This window comes from Phalangium opilio, unplaced genomic scaffold (genome assembly GCF_054372755.1).
Source record: "Phalangium opilio isolate 3A_F unplaced genomic scaffold, DU_Popi_V2 ptg000329l_1, whole genome shotgun sequence".
Lineage (NCBI taxonomy): Eukaryota > Metazoa > Arthropoda > Arachnida > Opiliones > Phalangiidae > Phalangium > Phalangium opilio.
In genome coordinates this window covers 2935061-2957729 of record NW_028324226.1, presented here as the reverse complement: position 1 = coordinate 2957729, position 22669 = coordinate 2935061, and the positions used below count along the sequence as shown (strand labels likewise).

The window sequence follows — 22669 nt, the reverse complement described above, 5'->3', positions numbered from 1 at the left end:
GCGACGCTTCGACGAGCAAAGCGGGATAAATTTTATTCCCCGAACTAGAACTATACTAGCTCTAGCTCGTCCGGGATGATAGAGGCTGGAAGATGAAGAGAGAGATGGAAATCGTGTTTCGCGGCCTTTCTATTCCGCTTCCTCCATCATACCATCATACCACCGGGTTTGGCGCAATGGCGCTTGATCCCATTTGGCCGGTAAAATAATTATTGTTCGCTTATGAGATCTCCGAGAACTGAAAGACCGGTGAAGCGAACTAAAAGGCTTATTAAGTAAGGGAGGAAAACTGAACCATTTGCAGAGATGGAAGGGAACGGGTGGAGGAGGGAGAGATTTTTCCCGGCTCGAAATCTTTGTTCTGGCAAAATATTGCCCCAAGGCACTCTTTTCGCCACGGCGGCAAGGCTTGGCTCATTCCCCACCGTGTTTGCCGAGTAGCTGCTTCAGCGAAAAAGAGTATAACCACCACCATCGCATCCATCCATCCGAGGGGTCGGTCATTCGTGAAATACCCTACGCTACCTGCGAAATTCAACTTGAGAAATCCCACAAAAAATCTGAAATCAGCAACGAAATCATAAAATCAGTAAAGAAATCCCAAGATCAGTAAAGAAATCCCAAGATCAGTAAAGAAATCAAAATATTAGTAAATAAATCCCAAGATCAGTAAAGAAATCAAAATATTAGTAAATAAATCCCAAGATCAGTAAAGAAATCACAAAATTAGAAGCGAGAAATCACAAAATCAGTAAAGAAATCTCGAAATCCACTACAAAATTCACGAAATCCAAAATCAAAAGAAATCACAAAATCCGACGAAATCACGGTAAAAATCTCAAAATCCAACGAAATCAAGGGAAATATCCCAAAATACGTCGAAATCACGGGGAAAATCCGACGAAATCACGGTAAAAATCTTAAAATCCATCAAAATCAAGGGAAATATCCCAAAATCCGTCTAAATCACGGGGAAAATCGCAAAATCCGTCGAAATCACGGGGAAATCGCAAAATCCGACGAAATCCGTTGGGTTTTATCGAATCTTGAAATCAAACGAAATCCGAAGGTATCAAATTGGATTTCGAAATCCCGTACACTTTTTGAGAAACGTCCGACCCCTCGCATCCATCCCATCACCCTCTGGCTTTCCGTCACCACATTTTTCCCCCGAAAAATTTTCTCCTACATCTTTTATTTGAAAATCTCTCCCCGTCGCGCTCCTACTTACTCGCCTACCGCGGGCGGTTTCCAGGTAATTAAGGATCTCTAGTATCTGTAGCGAATGAAATAATTATGATCCCATTTGTCTCTTATGATATCGCGCTGTCGCTGTGTTGAGCTGTGTTTTGGGTTTAGTTTCCGTTTCCATTTCCGGATACATGGCCCAGAGATGCGGGAAAAGTAACACAACAAATTAGTATCATTCTCGTCACCTTTTGTTTCTTTTTTTACTCGCGTAGGAGGAAGAACTCGCGTTTCTTTTAATGAAATTACTACGAAAGACATTTTTATTTGATATTGAGAAATTAGTTGGGTAAGATAAGATCAATTAATAAGGTTGAATTATTTTATGATTTTATTTTTTTTATGGAAGGGTATTTTTGGTTGATTCTTTAGATTGGGCTTCTTTGATGTGTAGAACTACGCAACCGTTACACGTCACGGTTAATTAGAAAATTAAATTAATAGAGTTTAATAAAAATTAATTACACATGGGTAAAAACTTTATTACAAAAGTTAAAAATAATACATCAGAAGCTTTCGAGCTCGTGCGGCTCATTTTCAACTGAACAGAAAATTAAAATTTAGCAAATCTGCATGGGAGTAGACTTGGAATAAATAACCATTATTAAATTAAAGGTGCGCATTATACACGGTGTTACAAAAAGGGGGTGGTGGCACCGAAGTACAGTGGGTTCGAAAGGGTGTTACGAAAAGGCTGCTAGTACCGAAGTTCAATGGATTCTTAGGGGGATTTTGAGTCGAAAATGTAAGTTCTATGACATTTCGTCCTAAGGGATACTTTACCCAAGTTCTGATTGGATTGTTTTAAGGATGACCCCTTAAATTTAACTATGAAATTGAAAGACAATGCAATTTTTATTAAATGGTCATCCTTAAATCACTCTATTTATAACTTGTAAGCGGTGGTGTTATCAGGATGACCACTCTTCCTAGATTTCCCATTTTCTTCCCTATAATTTCATGATAATTTCTATATTCTCCGATAATTTAACACTATGTTATTACATATTGAAAACGAAAAACATTATATGCTCGTAAATTTAACAATCTCTAATGAAGGCGATGAACCATTTCATTAAAAAACCAAAACCGGATGTCTCTAACTATGGGTTAGTGCTTATCACGTCCGCGTCACACGCGGAAGGCCACAGGTTCAAGACCTGAAGAGCTTTTATCGTTCTTTGTTTTCATTCACAACTAAATTAGCTCGTTAAAATGTATGTATGGCGCAGTGAGTAGCACGTCTGCCAGATGAAGTCAGAGCCATCATGGTTCAATCTTCGTGATGAATCAGTATTCACAATGCAGCTTTAATTAGCCCACTTAAATTGGCAGTATCCCGAAGCCGTCTCTAGATTGGTTCGCTTTTTCTTTTGATACTTTCCTATATTTCATGGATAACTTTCATATATTTCATGGACAACTTTCCTATATTTCACGGATAAATTTCCTATATTTCCTTTAGAATAATTTCCAATTTTCAGTAGTCACCCTGTGCTATAGAACATTTTCGACTTAAAATCTCCTACAGAACTCATTGTAATATGTCCTACCAATCTTTTTGTTACACTCTGTATTGGATTGGTTTCTTTTTCATTCGACAGAGTAATGAAAGAAATGATTATTTGGAATTTGAACTATGCATCTTTCTATACAATATTAAAAACGATATTGCAATTACTGGAACCTATACTCTTTAGCACTTGTGAAGCAGATAACGTTGATTTTCATTATTAGTTGATGGTATTTATTTATTTATTGACCGATCTGCCTCGTATGATGGCGGTAGCGTACTGGCTGGTTTTGAGCATCGAGAGACGCGAGCTATCACGGGAAAGATGTTTACCAAAGACAGGCGCGTTTGCCAATTAATATCTTGCTATTTATCTTTGCGTTCGAGCAATATTTACCCGTCTGAGGGATGGAGAGAAGGGGAAAGAATGAGGGATCTTTTGTGCCCAATACGGAATCCGCTGTACGAAAAAAGAAAGAAAAAACAAAAAAGTAAAGGAAACGGTAGAACAAGAGATATAGAAAAGTTTTCGTCTGTCTTTTTCCTTCGCAAAAGTCAATTAATCAGAGGTTATTAAATAATCCCGCGCTTCATTTGTGTTCAAATGTTACTGACAAGCGGCAAAGGGCGCCCGGCCGGCATTGCTCGTTAGAACACTATAGAGTGGTACTGAGAGGGTAGAAGCTACTTCGGGGACGTGACGTCAATATTGCTATAGTCGAAATTGTATGGCCTTAGCTGACGACTTCCAATATGGTCGCGAAAAACCGAGGTAAGAGATAGGAGGGTGTGACGTCACGAGAAAGTTCGTGGTAGCAGACTAATATCACTTTTTGGGCGGCCATTTTACAAATGGTGGGAAATCGAATGCCAAAAACCACAAAGCCCTTCTATAAGATATAGAGAACCATTGTACTAATTTTGAGTGAAATCGGTTGAAACGCGTGGACGTTAATTCATGAAAAAAAAAGGTTTTTTTTTAACCTTTCTGGTCGTCATTTTACAAAATGGCCGCGGATTAAAAAATCTTTCAAGAGACAATGGATAAAGTAATACTTCTGGTTAATTGTCTTTTTCCACGAAGAAATATCAGAACAAAAAGGCAACTCAGTACCATTCGGCAAAATGAAGAAAAGCCGAGATCTTCTTCTTTGGGAAGCCCAAGAGCAGTGGGAGGATGCACAAAAAAAATAGGAGACTTCGCTAGCTGCTGTAGTGTATAGTGTATACTGATCTAGTAGGAAAAAGCTGTTTATCTTGCTAGGGCTGGCTTGTTGTCCTTTTCGTCAAAAGACAGGCTCCGCACTCGTCCGAGAATGGATGGAGGCTTCTCCTCCAGCTGCCAAAATAATAAAGATTAGGCCCTTCGCACGAGCCACTAAGGAGAAAGCGCTGCAAGGCTTTACGTCTCTTCGGATGATAACCTTAGAGAAAGGGCAGGTACTGGCGTTCGTTATATTACAGTCTATAGGGATCTAACACGGGATGCCGGTGCTCTTTATTGTAAGCCTTTAGCCTTCACCCATCCATACTATCCTACCATTCCGAAAATGTATACTCTCTTCATGCCCATAATGGCATACCCTTTGCGAGTAAATATATCTTTTAGGTTTCCTAGCTTAGCACTATCCATCCTGGACCATCCACCAAATGATTTAGAGTTAGCGAGCCCTCGCTCTTTACAATAGGACGTCTTTCCCGTTCGATCCTTAAATTCCTGATTGGATGGTTCCCTGGCTATCCTTCTTTTTTTTTTTTTTTTAGTGTCCACTATCTTTTTTGCTAGGGTCTTTGTAATTCTAAGGACTCGAGGAAAATGTAGTAGAGGGATGGGTTTCACGCTTTTAATCAAGAAAAACTATATAATTCTTCTGGGCGCTAACATTGGTACTGGTTTTTATGGTCGTGGTGGCTGGCGTCTTTGCCTTCTTGAGAAATGTCTATTTTTCATCCATTTGAAAGACTGTCGTGAATTAGGTACTGCTTCTATATTGAGCTTCCATGATTTGTTGATATGTACGAGTTTGTTTGAAGGTTCATGTCACCAGAAGTATATAATACTTCTCTTCGAGAGAAGTGTACCACAAAGCGGGGTAAGTGTAACGTCATTCTTCCCAACATCGGAACATTTAGAGCAAGGTTACTAAACCGAATCACATACACGATAAATAGTTCCCTCATCATTACTCTATTAGCGCTTAAATATTTGGCAAGACGCGCTTGTGCATTTTGTCCCACGCCAAGACGAGGTTTGTAGGATGATTGCTGGGAATTTAGTGCCAAACAACTATAGAATTCACCTTACGGTGCGATGCCCATTTGTAGTTTGATGAGCGGGAAAGCAAACTTAAAGGGTGAGCCTGGAAAGAATGACGTTACATAACTAAAGTATTAAGAGGATACAGAGTGTCATCCTTCCTCTATTATCCCCTTCTGATGTCACTTATTATGAATGTAACGGATACACTTTTGTGTGCTTCTTATCATGCAGGATGATTTCTGGTGATTTTGGTATTTATTTTAGTGATTTCGCCCTGAATCGTGAGCTTCCCTCATTTTCGGTGAAATTCCCTCAGATTTCACTGGATTATCCTTATATTCAATCAAATTTTCTTAGATTTCACTGGATTATCCTTATATTCAATAAAATTTTCTTAGATTTAACTGGATTATCGAATTGTATTATGTGAAATTTAGTCAGATTTCATTGGAGTATCCTAATATTCTGTGAAATTCCCTCAGATTTCACTGGAGTATCCTTATGTTCGGTGAAATTCCCTCAGATTCACCTGGATTATCCTATTTTACGGTGAAATTCCTTCATAGTTCACTGGATTATCGTTACATTCTGTGAAATTTAATCTATAGTTCACTGGATTATCCTTATTTTCGGTGAAATTCCTTCAGATTTCACGATATTTGCCTTATATTCAATGATTTTCCTTCATAGTTCACTGGATTATCGTTGCATTCTGTGAAATTTACTCCATAGTTCACTGGATCATCGTTATATTCTTTGAAATTTCTTCACATTTCAAGTGATTATCCTTAATTTCGTCATTATGGATTCCTTATTTTGTATACGCTCAAATTCACTAATGGATGAATAATATACATTTCTTAAAAATTTGACTCGGAAACCCCCGTAATAGGCCTAATTGATTTTTTAAAAAAATTAGTGAATTAATCAAAATTAAGCGAAATAAATGGAAACTCGTACGCGATATTTTAATGATATTTACACCCGTTAAAAATGAAAAGTCGGTAATATTTTAATACCTTGGAAACCGTTAAGGCGTTAACGACCGCGGCTCTTTCTAAAAGACTAGAATTAAGAGAGAGAGAGAAATAAATCTAATTCTCCATCGAATCGGGAATTCTCTTTTTGGCGACGTAAATGACTTCTTTAATTTGATCTTCAATCCACGCGTTCCCCATCCCCTTCTTCCGAAATGATCCACCATCCAAGTTCGCTTTCCCCCTTCCCCCGGGCATGGCGTCCGAACAAATAAATTTATCCAATAAAACCTGGATGGGCCAATTGGAAATTTGCCTTTGAAAAGGTAGTAGGATAGTGTGGCCACTACATAGGGGGAGCTCCTCTCCGTGTGGTCATTATCATTTTTACTGCAATGCGAAAATCTCATCTTTCTCTCTCTCTCTCTCTCTCTCTCTCTGGCTCTTCCCTGCCTCTTAGAATCCCTATCCCTCTATTGTATTGAGGTAGGCGCGAATGTCCGAAGGAGAAGTACCCCCTTAATGATTATGGCTGTCGAACAAATTGTGGTGCCTCCCGATTGTCACCACTGCAAACATCCCCTCCTCTTTTCCCTCAAAAGCTCCTTCCATCACCACCATTTTCTCCTTTTGTCATCATTCTTGTCCCTCCTTTCACCCCCTTCTCCCCATCATTCGTATTTTGGGAGGGGGGAGGCGCAATCGCATTGATGTTCCTTCGTGGACCCTTCTCTTCCCACCCCTTTTTATTGGGTCGCTTCCTTCTCCATCTTCCCTCCGCATCTTCCATCTCTCAGCATCACAACTGATCCGTCGTCGTGTTTTTAGTCCCGTTTGGTTTTGTAAGGTTTCGGGATTTATTGTAATGACAACGAGAAAACCGTGCTGATTGGAAGAATTAATTTATTTCATTGTTCTGGTGAATATATTACTCGAATTTTTTGGGTAAAGGATCTTCATTAAGTTGTGTTTACACTCGACACTTTGTAACCGTTTTCAACCGTTTTGGAAAGGACAAAACGTGTTAAAAGCAGAGTTCTTTCGTAAGAAAACGCAATCACTATGCTTGAAAATGAATTACGTCTTTCCAAAATGGTTCATAACGGTTTCAAAGTGTCTAGTGTAACCGCGACTTAAATGTCTCGAATGGAGCTGTTGTAGAGAGAACATCTCGGTCGAACTTCAACACCAAAATGGCAATGCTCGAATTTCCTCTGAATTAGAATTACCCATAATTAACAATTAGAGATGATCCTCAACCCAACATCTGAGTACTTAACTCCTTGTTGATCTACTCACGCAAACGAGGTATTTTTAATGGAGGTTTTGAAATTGAGCGAACCCCAAAAATATCTACCACTCCAAACTCAAAATTCAGTCGTAGTTGCGAACGGTCCACTGCTGGTGGCCGGCTTAAGTTGAAATTTCTACCTAATTCGGCTATGTTTCATACTTATGGGATTCTAGTTTAAAATAAATTGCCATTCCTGGTTAAAGATATCGCCTTGCTTCACTTGTTAAGTGTTCTGCCCTATTTCCTTCATCCATTCTGGCCGTTTCCATTGGTAATAGGTAAGCTAGCCCCCGCTATAACGCGTTATCATCCCTGGTCGAAAAGGTCTCGAGCCGTTTTCAATGGAAGAAGATATATATTCTCACCCATCCTCGGTGGTGGCGGTTAATATGGGGATCCTCTTCTCTCTCTCTCTCGCTCTCTCGCTCGCGCTTTCTAATCCTGTCCATTCGAGATCCATGATTTATCGTCTTTCACCCTCTCTTTTTCCTCCATCTTTCTATTGTGTTCTCCAAATACGCGCGAGTTCCAAGTATGAGTCCTATTATTCAAAAGGTATACCACCACTCGTCCACTATTAGTGCTGGTAAAATTCTATCTAAGCCTACACTATTGCCCGTTCGCGTCCCCTTGGCATGTACAGGGTGTTTCTGATAAGTCTGCCGTAAATTAAAGGGTGTGTTCATTGGGCTAAACCGAGTGGAAAGTGTCAAAGAACAATGAACCGTTTACAACATTTAGTTTCACTCCCAAACATTGATTGGCAACTAAAGCCAAGATATAGTGACACACTTGAAGTAAGACATAAGAACGTTTTGAGCCTTTATCTAGCAAAAGCATACAATTAAATGGGTAAAAGTGTGATTACACTGCATCGAATAGTGAAGCTAATTACTCCACACGTGTGACTAATGTTTACGAGCCGATATCTCCGCAACTTAATGTTCTAGACCCCATGCATGTTCTTTGACACTTTCCACTCAGTTTGACCCTAAGAACACACACCCTTCAATTTATGGCAGACTTATCAGAAACACCCTGTATTTCAAAGTATATTTAATCTTATTTACAACCACAGTGACACTATACTTCTGGGTATTCTGTTATACCCATCTTTTTTTTGCCACGCGGTGACAATTTTCATCTTCTATAAGCTCTTGTACGTGACTTGTCGACTTTGTTACCGATTGAAATTTTATTCTTTATTTCATGGAGGGATGGAAAATTTGAATATTGTGGTGTGCATTGACAGATGGAAGCTAGAAGTGACACTATTTAATTAAGAATGAATTGAATATAACAACTATATTTCTTCTTTTTGCGGTTCCAAATTTTCTCAAAGAACATACCGTCATTTTGACCCAACCCTGGTTTTTGAATAACGGTTACCCCACAAAATCCAGCGCCCCATAACCATAATAAACTTGAATGAATAAGAAACCAATCCCTCATTCCACGGAGAATCTCTTCAGATTCTAGATTCTAGACCGACCCTTAAGAAAACAAAACCCACTGTAAATTTGACCCCTCGTATTTGACCTGACTTATATATGTAGAACCAAAGTTCTCCAAGTTTTCATTGACCTTGAGTGTATCCCCCCGGAAAACTATATACTCAAGTTGACCCTCTCGAGGTCTGTGACCCTGTAAGGAAAACATATAAAACCCTCTCAAAATCCCCCATCTTTAAGTTGGGCCTAAAATCCCCACCCCTCCCACACGGGCCAACTCGCGAAGCAACAAACATTTTCTTAAGCAGAAAACAAGAGAGGTTGAAGCATGCATGCAGGAGACACGGAAATTTTCGCGGCTATAAAATGCCCCAAAAACCATGGTGCTTACTTATTATAAGTTAGAAATAGATTATTCTGATGTATTCTGATGAAGTCTAGTTTAGTTATATTGGCAAGCAGCGTAGTGTGGGGTCAATAACTTGTAGTGCAAGTATACCAGTACAAGTACAAATACAAGCACCAGTACAAACTAATACAAGCACCAGTACAAACTAATACAAGCACCAATACAAGTACTAATACAAGCACCAATACAAGTACAAATACAAGCACCAATACAAGTACTAATACAAGCACCAATACAAGTACAAATACAAGCACCAGTACAAGTACACATACAAATACAACCACCAGTACAATTAGCTTCCCGAGTATCAGTTTTGTTCACACTTAACTTTGAAAGCATTTTGGATCGCTTCAAAACGGTTTCTCATGTAAATTTGAACATGGCTTTAGAGTTCTTCACCAAGTTTCTGTATTGGTTTATCCCTCGATAAAATGTAGTAGAGATAAAAGGTCTCGTTTTGTTTATTTTCAATTCTGTCAGTTATCATTGTTCAAAATTGTACGCTTTTCCTTGAACAATACCGTATGTTTCTGATGTTAACTTTAGTTGTATTTACTTCAGATTCAGGTCTAACCTCTCCTTTGGTGAACAGCTTGTAAGAAGAGATAGTTAGAAGGACGGGGGGATTGTCTGGTCTTCGTTAAGTAGAGGTTGACCGCCCAGATTCAGGAATGTTTTAGGTGTTAGAGTCTCGGTTACATCTGGTCATTCCGAGCGAGGATAGAGCTCTTGATTCCACCATCCCTCTCTATTTTCGTAAGTCTATCTTTATATGGGGGTGCACTCCGCTTTCTCTTCTTCTCTTTCCATCTCTCCAAGACGTTTTGTTAAGGCCCATTCAGACTAAACTAAAATCTTACGTTAACGTCGGTGAAGTCAGTCGCTTTGCTCGCTTAATTAGACACGTGTCAACCATAGCTGTGCGGGCTCACCTCAATTTCATGAGCCTGAGCTCGATTTGAGCGAGGTGCTGCCTAAAAGTTTGCATAAGTTTGAGACCGAGCTGAGCTCGGTTAATAATTGAAAAACAAAATGTCCGTGAGCTGAGCCCGTCAGGATATCGTGAGCCCGAGCCTGCGTGAGCTGAGCTCGTGTCAAGAAAACCGTGAGCCCGAGCCCGGGCTCACAAAACATCCATAATCTGTTGATCCCGAGACCGGGCTCACGAAATTTTCTTAATCTGTTGAGACCGAGCCCGGGCTCACTAAACTTGTATTATTTGTACCTACGTACTATAGAGTAATTTCGGTTGCGAGGGGGAGTGAACTGTGTATACCCTACGTTAGGGGCAACTTTGTAAGAGAGAATACTATTTGCCCCCGGAAGGGAAGGGGAGGAGGGATATCTCTAAGGTAAGAGATAGAGGGTTATGACGTTGCCGTATATGGGAAAGAAATTACTCTATACTAAATAATGAGCTAAGGCTCTTCCTTTTTGGAAATCCATAAACAGAGTGAAACAATATTTAAGCTTTCCATATATACCATAGATGGCAGGCAATTCCATTTCTTTAGTAGATTGGAGTACGAAGTACTTGTTACTCTTTCGTCCAAGAAAAATTTTGTCATTTTTTTTGAGTAAGAGGTTAAGGTAAGAACTTAAGACGGATGTTTTAAAATGCGAAATCTAGTCTAATAAGAGAGGAAAAATTTGACTGAGCTGAATCCACAATGAGTTTTAGGAGCCGAGACCGACGTGAGCTCGAAGTTAAATATTGAGCCCTGCTTGAGCTCGAAGTTAAATATTGAGCCCTGCTTGAGCTCGAAGTTAAATATTGAGCCCTGCTTGAGCTCGAACTTTATAAAGCGATGAGCCCGAGCTTGAGCTGAGCCCCGTTATTTATATTTTAAAATTTGAGTCCGAGCCGAGCTCAAACCTTATATATAGCAATGAGCCTGAGCCTGAACTGAGCCCCGTTATTTAAGTTATAAAATTTGAGCCCGAGCTGAGATCTCTTCAGAAAGTGAAAATGTCGTGAGCCCGAGCTGAGCTAGGGGTCCCTCTTTATAAAGAAACGCGAGCTGAGCTGAGCTTTATCCTTGACGCTCAGCTATGGTGTCAACTACTACACAAAAGATTCGCGGGTTTAGTTTGAAAATTTTCAGTTTTGTCTTACAGTCTCGAGATGGCACCACCTCGTTAGCTCCTTTTCTTTAGCCATAGCTCACTCGATCATGCCTTACAGATTGCGTGATAGAGTGTGCTACGCTTTAGCAGACGATATATGAACAGTTTTAGGATTCTTGTCGGCTTTGTCGCGCCGGTATTTGTCAAATTGTCATTTCGGATTGGGCTATTATTAGTTTTCGAAAATCTTGTCTTAAAAACGTGATTCGTTTTAAGTCGTCTGCTCTCACGTCTGAACATGGAAATGAACGTACCGACAGGAAGGTAAGTTTTTACTCTAGTCTGAATGGGTATTTAGAGGAAAGGAGACTCGGTTTTGGTTTTAACACGCGGGACGGCCTGGGAAATAAGATTGATAGGGCTCATTACGACACGGACGACGGCCTTCAAGCGTTAACCCTCTTTTTTGGGGGGGGGGGAACGAGTTATATGTTTGGCCCCTAGTAACCTTTCCGTGTACCTTGTTGTGGGTGCTTTATGTCTGTACATGCCTACAGTTAGGGAAAGTCATAAGCATCCTTTACGACTCTAATTGTTGTTGTTGTTTATAGTAAAGGCATCCGGCGTTTCCCCTTCAGCCCGTCGGGACATTTTTATTAATTTTCGGGCAGCCATTTTAAAAGATGGCGGAAAATCTAACCCCAAAAGCCTGCCTGCGGGATATTGGGAACCAGTGCACTAAATATTAGTGGAATCGGGTTGAAACGCGATATCAATATACTGTACTTCATAAAGAAGGTTTTTTGACATTTCTGTTCGCCATTTCACTCAAGATGGCGGCGGATTGGAATAATCTTAGTGCGTGCCTTGTACTTAAGAGTAACTTTACCCAGGGTTCATACAAACCTGGAAAACAGGGAAAACCTGGAAAAATCAGGGAAATAAATAGTTGACAAAAACCTCAGGGAAATTAAGAATTTTTAGTAAAATTCAGGGAAATCAGGGAAATTTTCGTCAAACAGGGGCCGAGTAATTAAGTAAAATGTTCATAAACATCCCCTGCATAGGATTAACATTACACTAAACTTTGGAATCTCATAACTGTGGTTATATTAGAGATACGGGGATGCTATTGATTATGTAATAGTCCTTTTTGCCACCCCCCCCCCCTCCTTCGTTAAAATTTGCTCCATTGGACACTCCATATAGGGGAAAAACCTGGGAAATATATGGGGAAAAACGTGGAAAAATCAGGGAAATTTGTTTTCCAAAAGTTGTATGAACCCTGTTTACCGCAAATTTTGGTAAAGCGGTTTGAACTGGGTGTCGATTAGCTATCATCTATCAGTCAGAACTTATTCAATTTGGTCCTAAATACTATATTAAAACGATAGCTCTCCTATAACTGATCTGAGAATTTTGAATTTCCATCATTGTAAATATCTCCCCTTATTAATAATTTTATCATATCTGTAATTAATTATGTTAATTAACAATTACTGGTGAAATCGAAGGCGTACTGACGCGTTCAAAAACCTTTATTGATAACTTTTATTTTAAATTGATGGTAAATCAAGTGAAGACATATATTTTTTTTCTTCTTGTTTCTCCTCAAGTTGTAATTAGCCGATGTAGGATTTCTTTGAAGTGCATTGGGGCTTTTTTGGGGGGCGATCTTTCGGGGAGGACAAGTAGTTTAAGGTTACACTCTTTATTAATGTTGAGAGGAGCTAGAAACAAGCCCCAGAGGAGCTGGTTGCTTGGTGTAAGTTAAGAAATACGAAAATTTTTATTCGTCGAGTATATTACCAAGTACTACAAGTTTTAAGATCTCCGCGCGGCCGGTTTCTCCTTTTTGCAATCGGAGCTGGCTCGTTTGGAGACCGGAGTTTCCTCTCACTTTCTCTCTTTACTCCTATAGTATTTTTTTTTACCAACAGGAATAAAAAAACTAAAGAAAAAGAGAATGTTAAATCTTGAGTACATCTGCTGAAGTAATTTAACGTTTGAAATGTTTCCCTAGCTTCTTGTTCCGCTTTCACTCCGAAAATTCCGCTCTTCTCTTCCTCTTTAGGACTTTCTTTTAAGTTAATATAACAGCTAACACAAAGTTATCATGTAAGTTCCAATATAGCAACCATTTTTTCTGAAAAAAATCGTCCAGGACCAAGTCACGCAGTTATGGAAATTATGAATTTGATGTGCTAGATTTTATCTCACATTTCGTGGAATTCCTTCACTAATTTCGACCAATTTTATTGGGATTTACCCCTCTTAATAACACTTGATTAGCTATAAATTAAAGGGTATGATCTGTGAAATACCCCTGAAAACTAGAAACTAGCTTGTAAAGTACAAATACAAGCACCAGTGCAAGTACTAATACAAGCACCAGTACAAGTACAAATACAAGCACCAGAACAAATACAAGCACCAGTACAAGTACAAATATAAGCACCAATACAGATACAAGTACAAGCACCAGTACAGATACAAGTACAAGCACCAGTACAAATACAAGTACCCCTGAAAACTAGAAACTAGCTTCCAAAGCCGCTTTAAGTTGGTTCGCGAAGCAACTCCAAGAAACTGCGTTTGTAATTAGCTTCTCGAGTACCAGTTTTGTTCACACTTAACTTTGGAAGCGTTTTGAATATAGCTTCGAACCGGTTTCCCATGTAAGTGTGAACGTGGCTTAAATGTCCTAGACCCCATATTCTTTGACACTTTGACACAATTTGACTCAAAGAACACACACCCTTTAATATATGGCAGACACATCAGAAACACACTCTCTATTTTACCAGCTTTCGTGCATTTAAGGGGTGTCGAAACTTACTACAAACGAGATGTGACCAATACTCTTCATTACTTTCAATTTAATTTACTTTTACTGTTGGTGGTTATAATTTTTTTTTCGTACGATGGGGAGATTTGGCTAATTCTTTTGGAGAGTTCGCGCGCGAATTTTCTCGCCCTGCATGGCTGTGTTTGGAATCTTAGCGCGTTTTTCCTCGGATATAGGGATTGCTAAGAGAGGGATCATATGGGAGGGATAGAGGGAGAGGTTAGAGAGCACCGGGATAAATGTAACGGGACGCTAAGGGTGGTAGTAATACAAATCCCTATAGCTCGTGGTATCGCGCCTTCCTTGTTGTCCAATCTATTAAGAAGGGAAATCAACGACTTGTAAGCTCGTTTAAAGAACCGAAGCCTGTTTCTCGTACATCATTTCAAACTCCTCGACGATTAAGATCTCACTCTTTGTTGGGGTATTTATTTTACTGCGAATTGTCTCGCCTGTATACTTGCATGGGTCTCTGATATCATCAGAACATAGTGGTTCCGTATTTCATTAATTTTGCCGGTTTATAAGAGGGCGGGATTGTTTTGGACTGACCCAGAAGTTCAAAAGCAAAACTTCAAAAAATTATTCGTATCGTAATGAGGAATAATTTCGATAACTTTTATTCTGTAAAGTGAAGTATTTTCTTGGTCATTGCCAAGCGTATATACGAACACAACTTCGTTAATAATACTGAATTACTAATCGTATTTTTCAAGTTGTTGGCTGACAGACAGACCAAGCACAAAACTGGATCTTTCTTACTTTTGCTTAAGTACTCGGCCCCTGTTTGTCGAGCCCAAAGTTTTAAGTATGGTTAGATGGGGGACAAATTGGACTATAACATACTCAAAGGACATCCCCGTATAACTAGTAGAAACAGAGTTACGAGCCTGCAAAGTTTATTTTCAAAAATCAAAAGTAACCCTATAACAATAAGTGAGACAAAAAATAAGTTGACGACAATATTGAGGTAGCGTCAAGTTTAAAGTATCCTTGTGTGGGGAGCAAAGAGTACTATAACATATCCAAAGGAGATCCCCGTTTCTCTAGTAGAACAAGAGTTATGAGCCTCGAACGTTTAGTGCTAAAATCATAAGTAACATAATAACAATAAGTGAGACGATACCAAAGTTTACGAACATTTTGCTTAATACCTCGACCCTTGTTTGTCGTAGCCCAAATTTTTAGTATGGTTAGATGGGGGACAAATTGGACTATAACATACTCAAAGGACATCCCCGTATCCATAGTAGAAACAGAGTTACCAGCCTGCAAAGTATAGTCTAATGCATTTCCTTTGGAGGGGTTTGTTTGTTAACGTTTATCTTAATTACTAGGCCCCTGTTTGTCGTAGCAAAAAGTTCTTAGTAGTATGGTTAGATGGGGGACAAATTAGACTATAACATACTCAAAGGACATCCCCGTATCTCTAGTAGAAACAGAGTTACGAGCCTGCAAAGTATAGTCTAATACATTTCCTATGGAGGGTATTATTTGTTCTTGTTTTGCTTAGTTACTTGCCCATGTTTTTTCGGTCTAAAATAATAACATGTCTGAAGTGTAGTGGTTATCACATCCGCCTCACTCCCGGAAGACCATAGGTTCGAAACCGCGAAGGTTATTGTTTTTTTTTTTTTTTGCTTGGGTTATGTAAGGACCTTTATAATTATCCGAACATTTGCGTCAAGGTGAAATTATTTACATCCCCGTATCTCTGGTAGAACCAGAGTGACGAGCCTCCAAAATTTAGTCTAATGCATTTCCTATGGAGGGTTTGCTTAAGTACTCGGCCCCTGTTTGTCGTAGCCCAAAGTTTTTAGTATGGTTAGATGGGGGACAAATTGGACTATAACATACTCAAAGGACATCCTTGTATAACTAGTAGAAACAGAGTTAGGAGCCTGCAATGTTTATTTTCAAAAATCAAAAGTAACCCTATAACAATAAGGGAGACGAAAAATAAGTTGACGACAATATTGAGGTAGCGTCAAGTTTAAAGTATCCTTGTGTGGGGAGCAAAGTGTACTATAACATATCCAAAGGAGATCCCCGTTTCTCTAGTAGAACAAGAGTTATGAGCCTCGAACGTTTAGTGCTAAAATCATAAGTAACATATAATAACAATAAGTGAGACGATACCAAAGTTTACGAACATTTTGCTTAATACCTCGACCCTTGTTTGTCGTAGCCCAAATTTTTAGTATGGTTAGATGGGGGACAAATTGGACTATAACATACTCAAAGGACATCCCCGTATCCATAGTAGAAACAGAGTTACCAGCCTGCAAAGTATAGTCTAATGCATTTCCTATGGAGGGTGTTTGTTTGTTAACGTTTAGCTTAATTACTCGGCCCCTGTTTGTCGTAGCAAAAGGTTCTTAGTATGGTTAGATGGGGGACAAATTGGACTATAACATACTCAAAGGACATAGCCGTATCTCTAGTAGAAACAGAGTTACGAGCCTGCAAAGTATAGTCTAATACTTTTCCTATGGAGGGGTTTATTTGTTCACGTTTTGCCTAGTTACTTGGCACTGTTTTTTCGATCAAAAATAATAGCATATCTGTAGTGTAGTGGTTGTCACATCCGCCTCACTCCCGGAAGGCCATAGGTTCGAAACCGCGAAGTTTTTTTTTTTTTTTTGCTTGGGTTATGTAAAGACCTTTATAATTATCCGAACATTTGTGTCAAGGTGACATTACTTACATCCCCGTATCTCTGGTAGTACCAGAGTGACGAGCCTCCAAATTTTAGTCTAATGCATTTCCTATGGAGGGGTTTGTTTGTTTACGTTTTGCTTAAGTACTCGGCCCCTGTTTGTCGTAGCCCAAAGTTTTCAGTATGGTTAGATGGGGGACAAATTGGACTATAACATACTCAAAGCACATCCCCGTATCCATAGTAGAAACAGAGTTACGAGCCTGCAAAGTATAGTCTAATGCATTTCCTATGGAGGGGTTTGTTTGTTTACGTTTATCCTAATTACTCGTCCCCTTTTTGTCGTAGCAAAAAGTTCTTAGTATGGTTAGATGGGGGACAAATTGGACTATAACATACTCAAAGGACATCCCCGTATCTCTAGTAGAAACAGAGTTACGAGCCTGCAAAGTATAGTCTAATACATTTCCTATGGAGGGGTTTATTTGTTCACGTTTTGCCTAGTTACTTGGTTCTGTTTTTTCGATCAAAAATATTAACATATCTGTAGTGTTGCGGTTGTCACATCCGCCTCACTCCCGGAAGGCCATAGGTTCGAAACCGCGAAGTTTTTTTTTTTTTTTTTGCTTGGGTTATGTAAAGACCTTTATAATTATCCGAACATTTGTGTCAAGGTGACATTACTTACATCCCTGTATCTCTGGTAGTACCAGAGTGACGAGCCTCCAAATTTTAGTCTAATGCATTTCCTATGGAGGGGTTTGTTTGTTTACGTTTATCTTAATTACTCGGCCCCTTTTTGTCGTAGCAAAAAGTTCTTAGTATGGTTAGATGGGGGACAAATTGGACTATAATATACTCAAAGGACATAGCCGTATCTCTAGTAGAAACAGAGTTACGAGCCTGCAAAGTATAGTCTAATACATTTCCTATGGAGGGGTTTATTTGTTCACGTTTTGCCTAGTTACTTGGCACTGTTTTTTCGCTCAAAAAAATAACATATCTGTAGTGTAGTGTAGTGGTTGTCACATCCGCCTCACTCCCGGAAGGCCATAGGTTCGAACCGCGAAGTTTTTTTTTTTTTTTTTTTTGCTTGGGTTATGTAAAGACCTTTATAATTATCCGAACATTTGTGTCAAGGTGACATTACTTACATCCCCGTATCTCTGGTAGAACCAGAGTGACGAGCCTCCAAAATTTAGTCTAATGCATTTCCTGTGGAGGGGTTTGTTTGTTTACGTTTTGCTTAAGTACTCGGCCCCTGTTTGTTTACGTTTTGCTTAAGTACTCGGCCCCTGTTTGTCGTAGCCCAAAGTTTTTAGTATGGTTAGATGGGGGACAAATTGGACTATAACATACTCAAAGCACATCCCCGTATCCATAGTAGAAACAGAGTTACGAGCCTGCAAAGTATAGTCTAATGCATTTCCTATGGAGGGGTTTGTTTGTTTACGTTTATCTTAATTACTCGGCCCCTGTTTGTCGTAGCAAAAATTTCTTAGTATGGTTAGATGGGGGACAAATTGGACCATAACATACTCAAAGGACATCCCCGTATCTCTAGTAGAAACAGAGTTACGAGCCTGCAAAGTATAGTCTAATACCTTTCCTATGGAGGGGTTTATTTGTTCACGTTTTGCCTAGTTACTTGGTTCTGTTTTCACGATCAAAAATAATAACATATCTGTAGTGTTGCGGTTGTCACATTCGCCTCACTCCCGGAAGGCCATAGGTTCGAAACCGCGAAGTTTTTTTTTTTTTTTTTTGCTTGGGATATGTAAAGACCTTTATAATTATCCGAACATTTGTGTCAAGGTGACATTATTTACATCCCCGTATCTCTGGTAGAACCAGAGTGACGAGCCTCCAAAATTTAGTCTAATACATTTCCTATGGAGGGGTTTGTTTGTTTACGTTTAAGGCCTATTAGATGTTTCTGGTAAGTCTGCCATTAAAGGGTGACATGTTCTTATGGTCAATCTGAGTGAGCGGAAAGTGTAAAATAACGTGTGTTCTACAACATTTAGTTACGGAAATATGGGCGCTCAAAACATTGATTGGCCCCTTAAAACGAGGACATAGTCACACATGTGTAGTAAGAACAATAACCTGAACGTTATTGAACCTTTATATAGCAGAAGTGTTCTATTAGATGTGTAGAAGTGTGCATACAATGGTGAAATAAATTTAGCTAATTGCTTCACATGTGTTATTACAATTTCCTTGTTTTAAGGGCCAATCAATGTGTGGGCACCCATATCATAAAACTAAATGTTGTAAACCCCAGCATGTTCTTTGATGCCACTTTCCACTCAGTTTGAACACACCCTTTATTTTAGGGTAGACTTATCAGAAACTCCCTGTATGTTAATACTGTCCTGAATGTTCATATAATCGATAGCTTTTCTATATTTATGCCTATATTGATCTAAGGGTTTGTTTTGATGGTCAAACATCTTGGCTTTTCTTAAGGTCACGTGTGTGGCTCCCTACAAAAATTGACGCAATTTGTCTTTAAGAAAATATGTCAGAGCCGAATTCTATATTCTGTTCTAGGGAGGAGAAATAGGGACGATGATTATTAGGCTAGGGCTCGCTCAATTGACGCCAGTTTGTAGCCATATGCGGAGACTAACTACTCCTCTTTGCCGCCTTTCCACTAAAACTACAAATATTCCACGTGACCGATACGCTCTGGGGGTTTGATGCAGAAATGCCCTAGTATGTTTGCACCAACGAACGAATGTATGAATGAATGAGCGCGGAATTGGAGATGGCGGATGAGAAGGGTCCGATGAAATGTGTTGACCCCTGCAAACTTTACGACTCTAACGAAATGTCCCCACGCTGTCTGGAAAAATCGACTAAAAGCGTCTGAAAACGTTTATTTTACTTTTTTTCTTTGCAATTTCTGCATCACCACATGGCTTATGACGTATTCGTTGCTTTTATTGGGCTTATAATATAATGTAAAGGTAATGACCGGGCTATAATTTTTTTCCCCGAAAAAATCATGAATATTTCATTTTTTGAAACCTGGGATGAGACTAATTTTCAGGGTTATTTCACCTGGGATGAGACTAGTTTTCAGGGTTTTCTCATCTGGGATGAGACTAATTTTCAGGGTTATTTCACCTGGGATGAGACTAGTTTTCAGGGTTTTCTCATCTGGGATGAGACTAGTTTTCAGAGTTATTTCACCTGGGATAAGACTAGTTTTCAGGGTTATTTCGTCTGTAATGAGACTAGTTATTAGGATTATTTGACCTGAGATGGGACTAGTTTTCGGGGTTATTTCACCTGGGATGAGACTGATTATCAAGGTTATGTCACTTGAACTAACAGACAGCACTATTAGAACCATCTTAAGACGTGAACCGAGGCTTTGGAAATCACTTCAAACTGGTAAACAAGAGTGTTTCAAAAGTAGTTGAGCGAACCAGTTCTGAACTGATTCCCGTGTAAGTGTGAACATAGCCTTATTATTCCAGGGTATTAGTAATGAGAATGAAATTATTTTTGGTTTTAAAAGTATACATCCCCTTTATGTTTTATCTTATCCCTATCCATTTCGTCTCGCACGTGGTCGGACGATGGAAGCCCGACTGTTAGGATTAGTTCCGATTGAACGGATGGGCACGCGTCCAATACGTTTGTATTTATTAAAAGGAAGCCCCGGTTATTACGTGCCATAGTTTTTTAAATATTTCGGAACTTCGGATATAGCTTATATGGTTAAACCTAGTTTGCATGATGGTGCAGGCGGGAGCTCGATCTTTGGACACGGACGTATTAATGGGGGGCACCCAGCACGTGTCGGCGGGGTTTCTCTTTGACGCCGATCTCGCGCCACATCACGCGGTATAGAAACCTAGATGCGAAATATTACGTGGAAAGCGTCAAATTTGTCGGCCCACTTAATCGGAAATACAAGGAGCGTATAAGACGAGCGTGTTTCCGATTGAGGAAACGCGGCACTTTGATTTATATCCTATTCTCGCCGTCGCCTATCTTTACTCTGTCTCTCTCTTTCTACTTCCGGAAGATGTTTTACTTCACTTAGGGTGTAGATAGATATTCATCCAGAAATAGAAAATTGGGAAGTATATACATATAACCAAGAAGTGATACCTAGTTTATTAGGGAGAAGGTATAAGATGCCTAAGTATTCGCGCGCCATAGTCCCAGTCCCCCTTACAAAATGCAAGGGGGAGACGTAAAAGGGGGCCGGGCTATTTCGCCTCTCCTCAGTCGGAAAATACGTAATTTTCGTCATTGGCGTCGCGCTGACGTGAGTTTTCAAGAACCAATGAGATGCTGGTTGTAATTTAGAGGCGGGGATTAACTCCGGACTTACGTTTGGACTGCGGATAAAGATAGAAATGTGGCGAATTTATACCTTCTCCCTATTAAACTAAATATCACTTCTTGATATAACCTAGAAACGGTTTATTGTAGCACCATATTTTAGTTTCTAATTGCGTGTCGTTCTTAATGATGGCTCAACATCCGTATTGTCCTGTAATATTAGAATTTGACTTACAGCGTATGAATCATACTTCTACTATATTGTTAAATAACACGAAATTGTGGGTAAATTAATTTATGGCTATTAATGTTGTCTGAATTGTGTTTGATACTGTATATATTATATAATATAAGCCTCTGGTCCACATAGACTCTTGTATACGTTCTCGTAGGTTGAAAGGCCAAGTTTGTTCCTTAGATTCTTTCGTGGTGTTTCTTGACTGAGCTAGAGCTACGGGGGATAGGATGGTGTAAGAGAGAAAGTGTTTACCGCGTTTACAGACAAACGAGCTCTTCTCTCATCTAGTCGTCTCTTATAGCCCCGGAACGACCCTGTGCACCTCTCTCTAGATGGTTTTAGCAGAAGCGTCGCTTTGGGTCGGGTCGGGGCCATTTTTTCTCACGCCCGAGAAAACGAGACGGACCGCGTCTTCAACAGAGAAAGACCTCTGTCCGAAAGATATAAGGGAGAAGATTTTTTTTTCATAGCATCTCGTACGTCCTCCGGATTCTAAATGATCCGTGGTATAAGGATGCTGGATGGAGAAGGATTTTAGGAGGGTGACGAAGATTTTTAAAGCGAGAGCCGATGTGTGAAACGGAATGTTGTCTTACGACCCTAAATAGAATCGTAAACACTCATTCATTCTCAAGCTGTATAGTGGTATACGTCTTATTCGGGGAGGGGTTAGGGGGATTTCGACTTGACTTCATAGGAGAGATTATATAAAATTTTACCGCCAAAGGTTTTGCGGTTTAATAGTCTTAACGTTTTCTTATTTGGTGAGTTAATTTCATTTAAGGCGGGAATGCAGCTAAAACCGCCTATGAAAACTTGCAGATATGTTTGAAAATAGGCCCAAATGATCAGATATGTTTGAAAACAGGCCCAAATGATCCGATATGTTTGAAAACAGGCCCAGGTGATCAGATATGTTTGAAAACAGGCCCAAATGATCAGATATGTTTGAAAATAGGCCCAGATGATCTGATATGTTTGAAAATAGGCCCAATTTATCTGATATGTTTGAAAATAGGCCCAATTTATCTGATATGTTTGAAAGCAGGTCCAAATGAGCAGATACGTTGGAAAATATCCCCAAATGTGAGCAGATACCTTGAAAAATATCACCAAATGATCAGATATGTTCGAAAATAGGCCGAAATGATCAGATATGTTTGAAAATAGGCCCAAATGATTAGATATGCATCAAAAATATACCAAAATAATCAGACCTAAATGCGTGGCCAGAGATTTTCGAAGATAGATTTAAGCAGTCGGGATATTTAAAAATAGGCCTAAAAATAAGCGAATATTTCAAGAGATAGATAAAAACTGCAGCCTATTACAAATGACTATTAGAAACTCATAGAACTCCTCCGCTCAATTGCGATTTTAAAATATTGGAAAATCGG

General features: G+C 39.4%; 2 long non-coding RNA genes across 2 annotated transcripts; both read right to left on the bottom strand.

The window, feature by feature from the left end:
* Positions 1-1478: 1478 nt before the first annotated feature.
* LOC149610316 (uncharacterized) lies at positions 1479-4800 on the bottom strand. The gene is made up of 3 exons (XR_016376519.1): positions 3876-4800; positions 3159-3221; positions 1479-3072 (listed from the first exon to the last, which is right to left on the bottom strand). It is a non-coding gene; the product is annotated as an uncharacterized LOC149610316 (long non-coding RNA).
* A 4795-nt stretch (positions 4801-9595) lies between these two features.
* Positions 9596-16217, bottom strand: LOC149610315 (uncharacterized). The gene is made up of 2 exons (XR_016376520.1): positions 13440-16217; positions 9596-13365 (listed from the first exon to the last, which is right to left on the bottom strand). It is a non-coding gene; the product is annotated as an uncharacterized LOC149610315 (long non-coding RNA).
* Positions 16218-22669: the final 6452 nt, after the last annotated feature.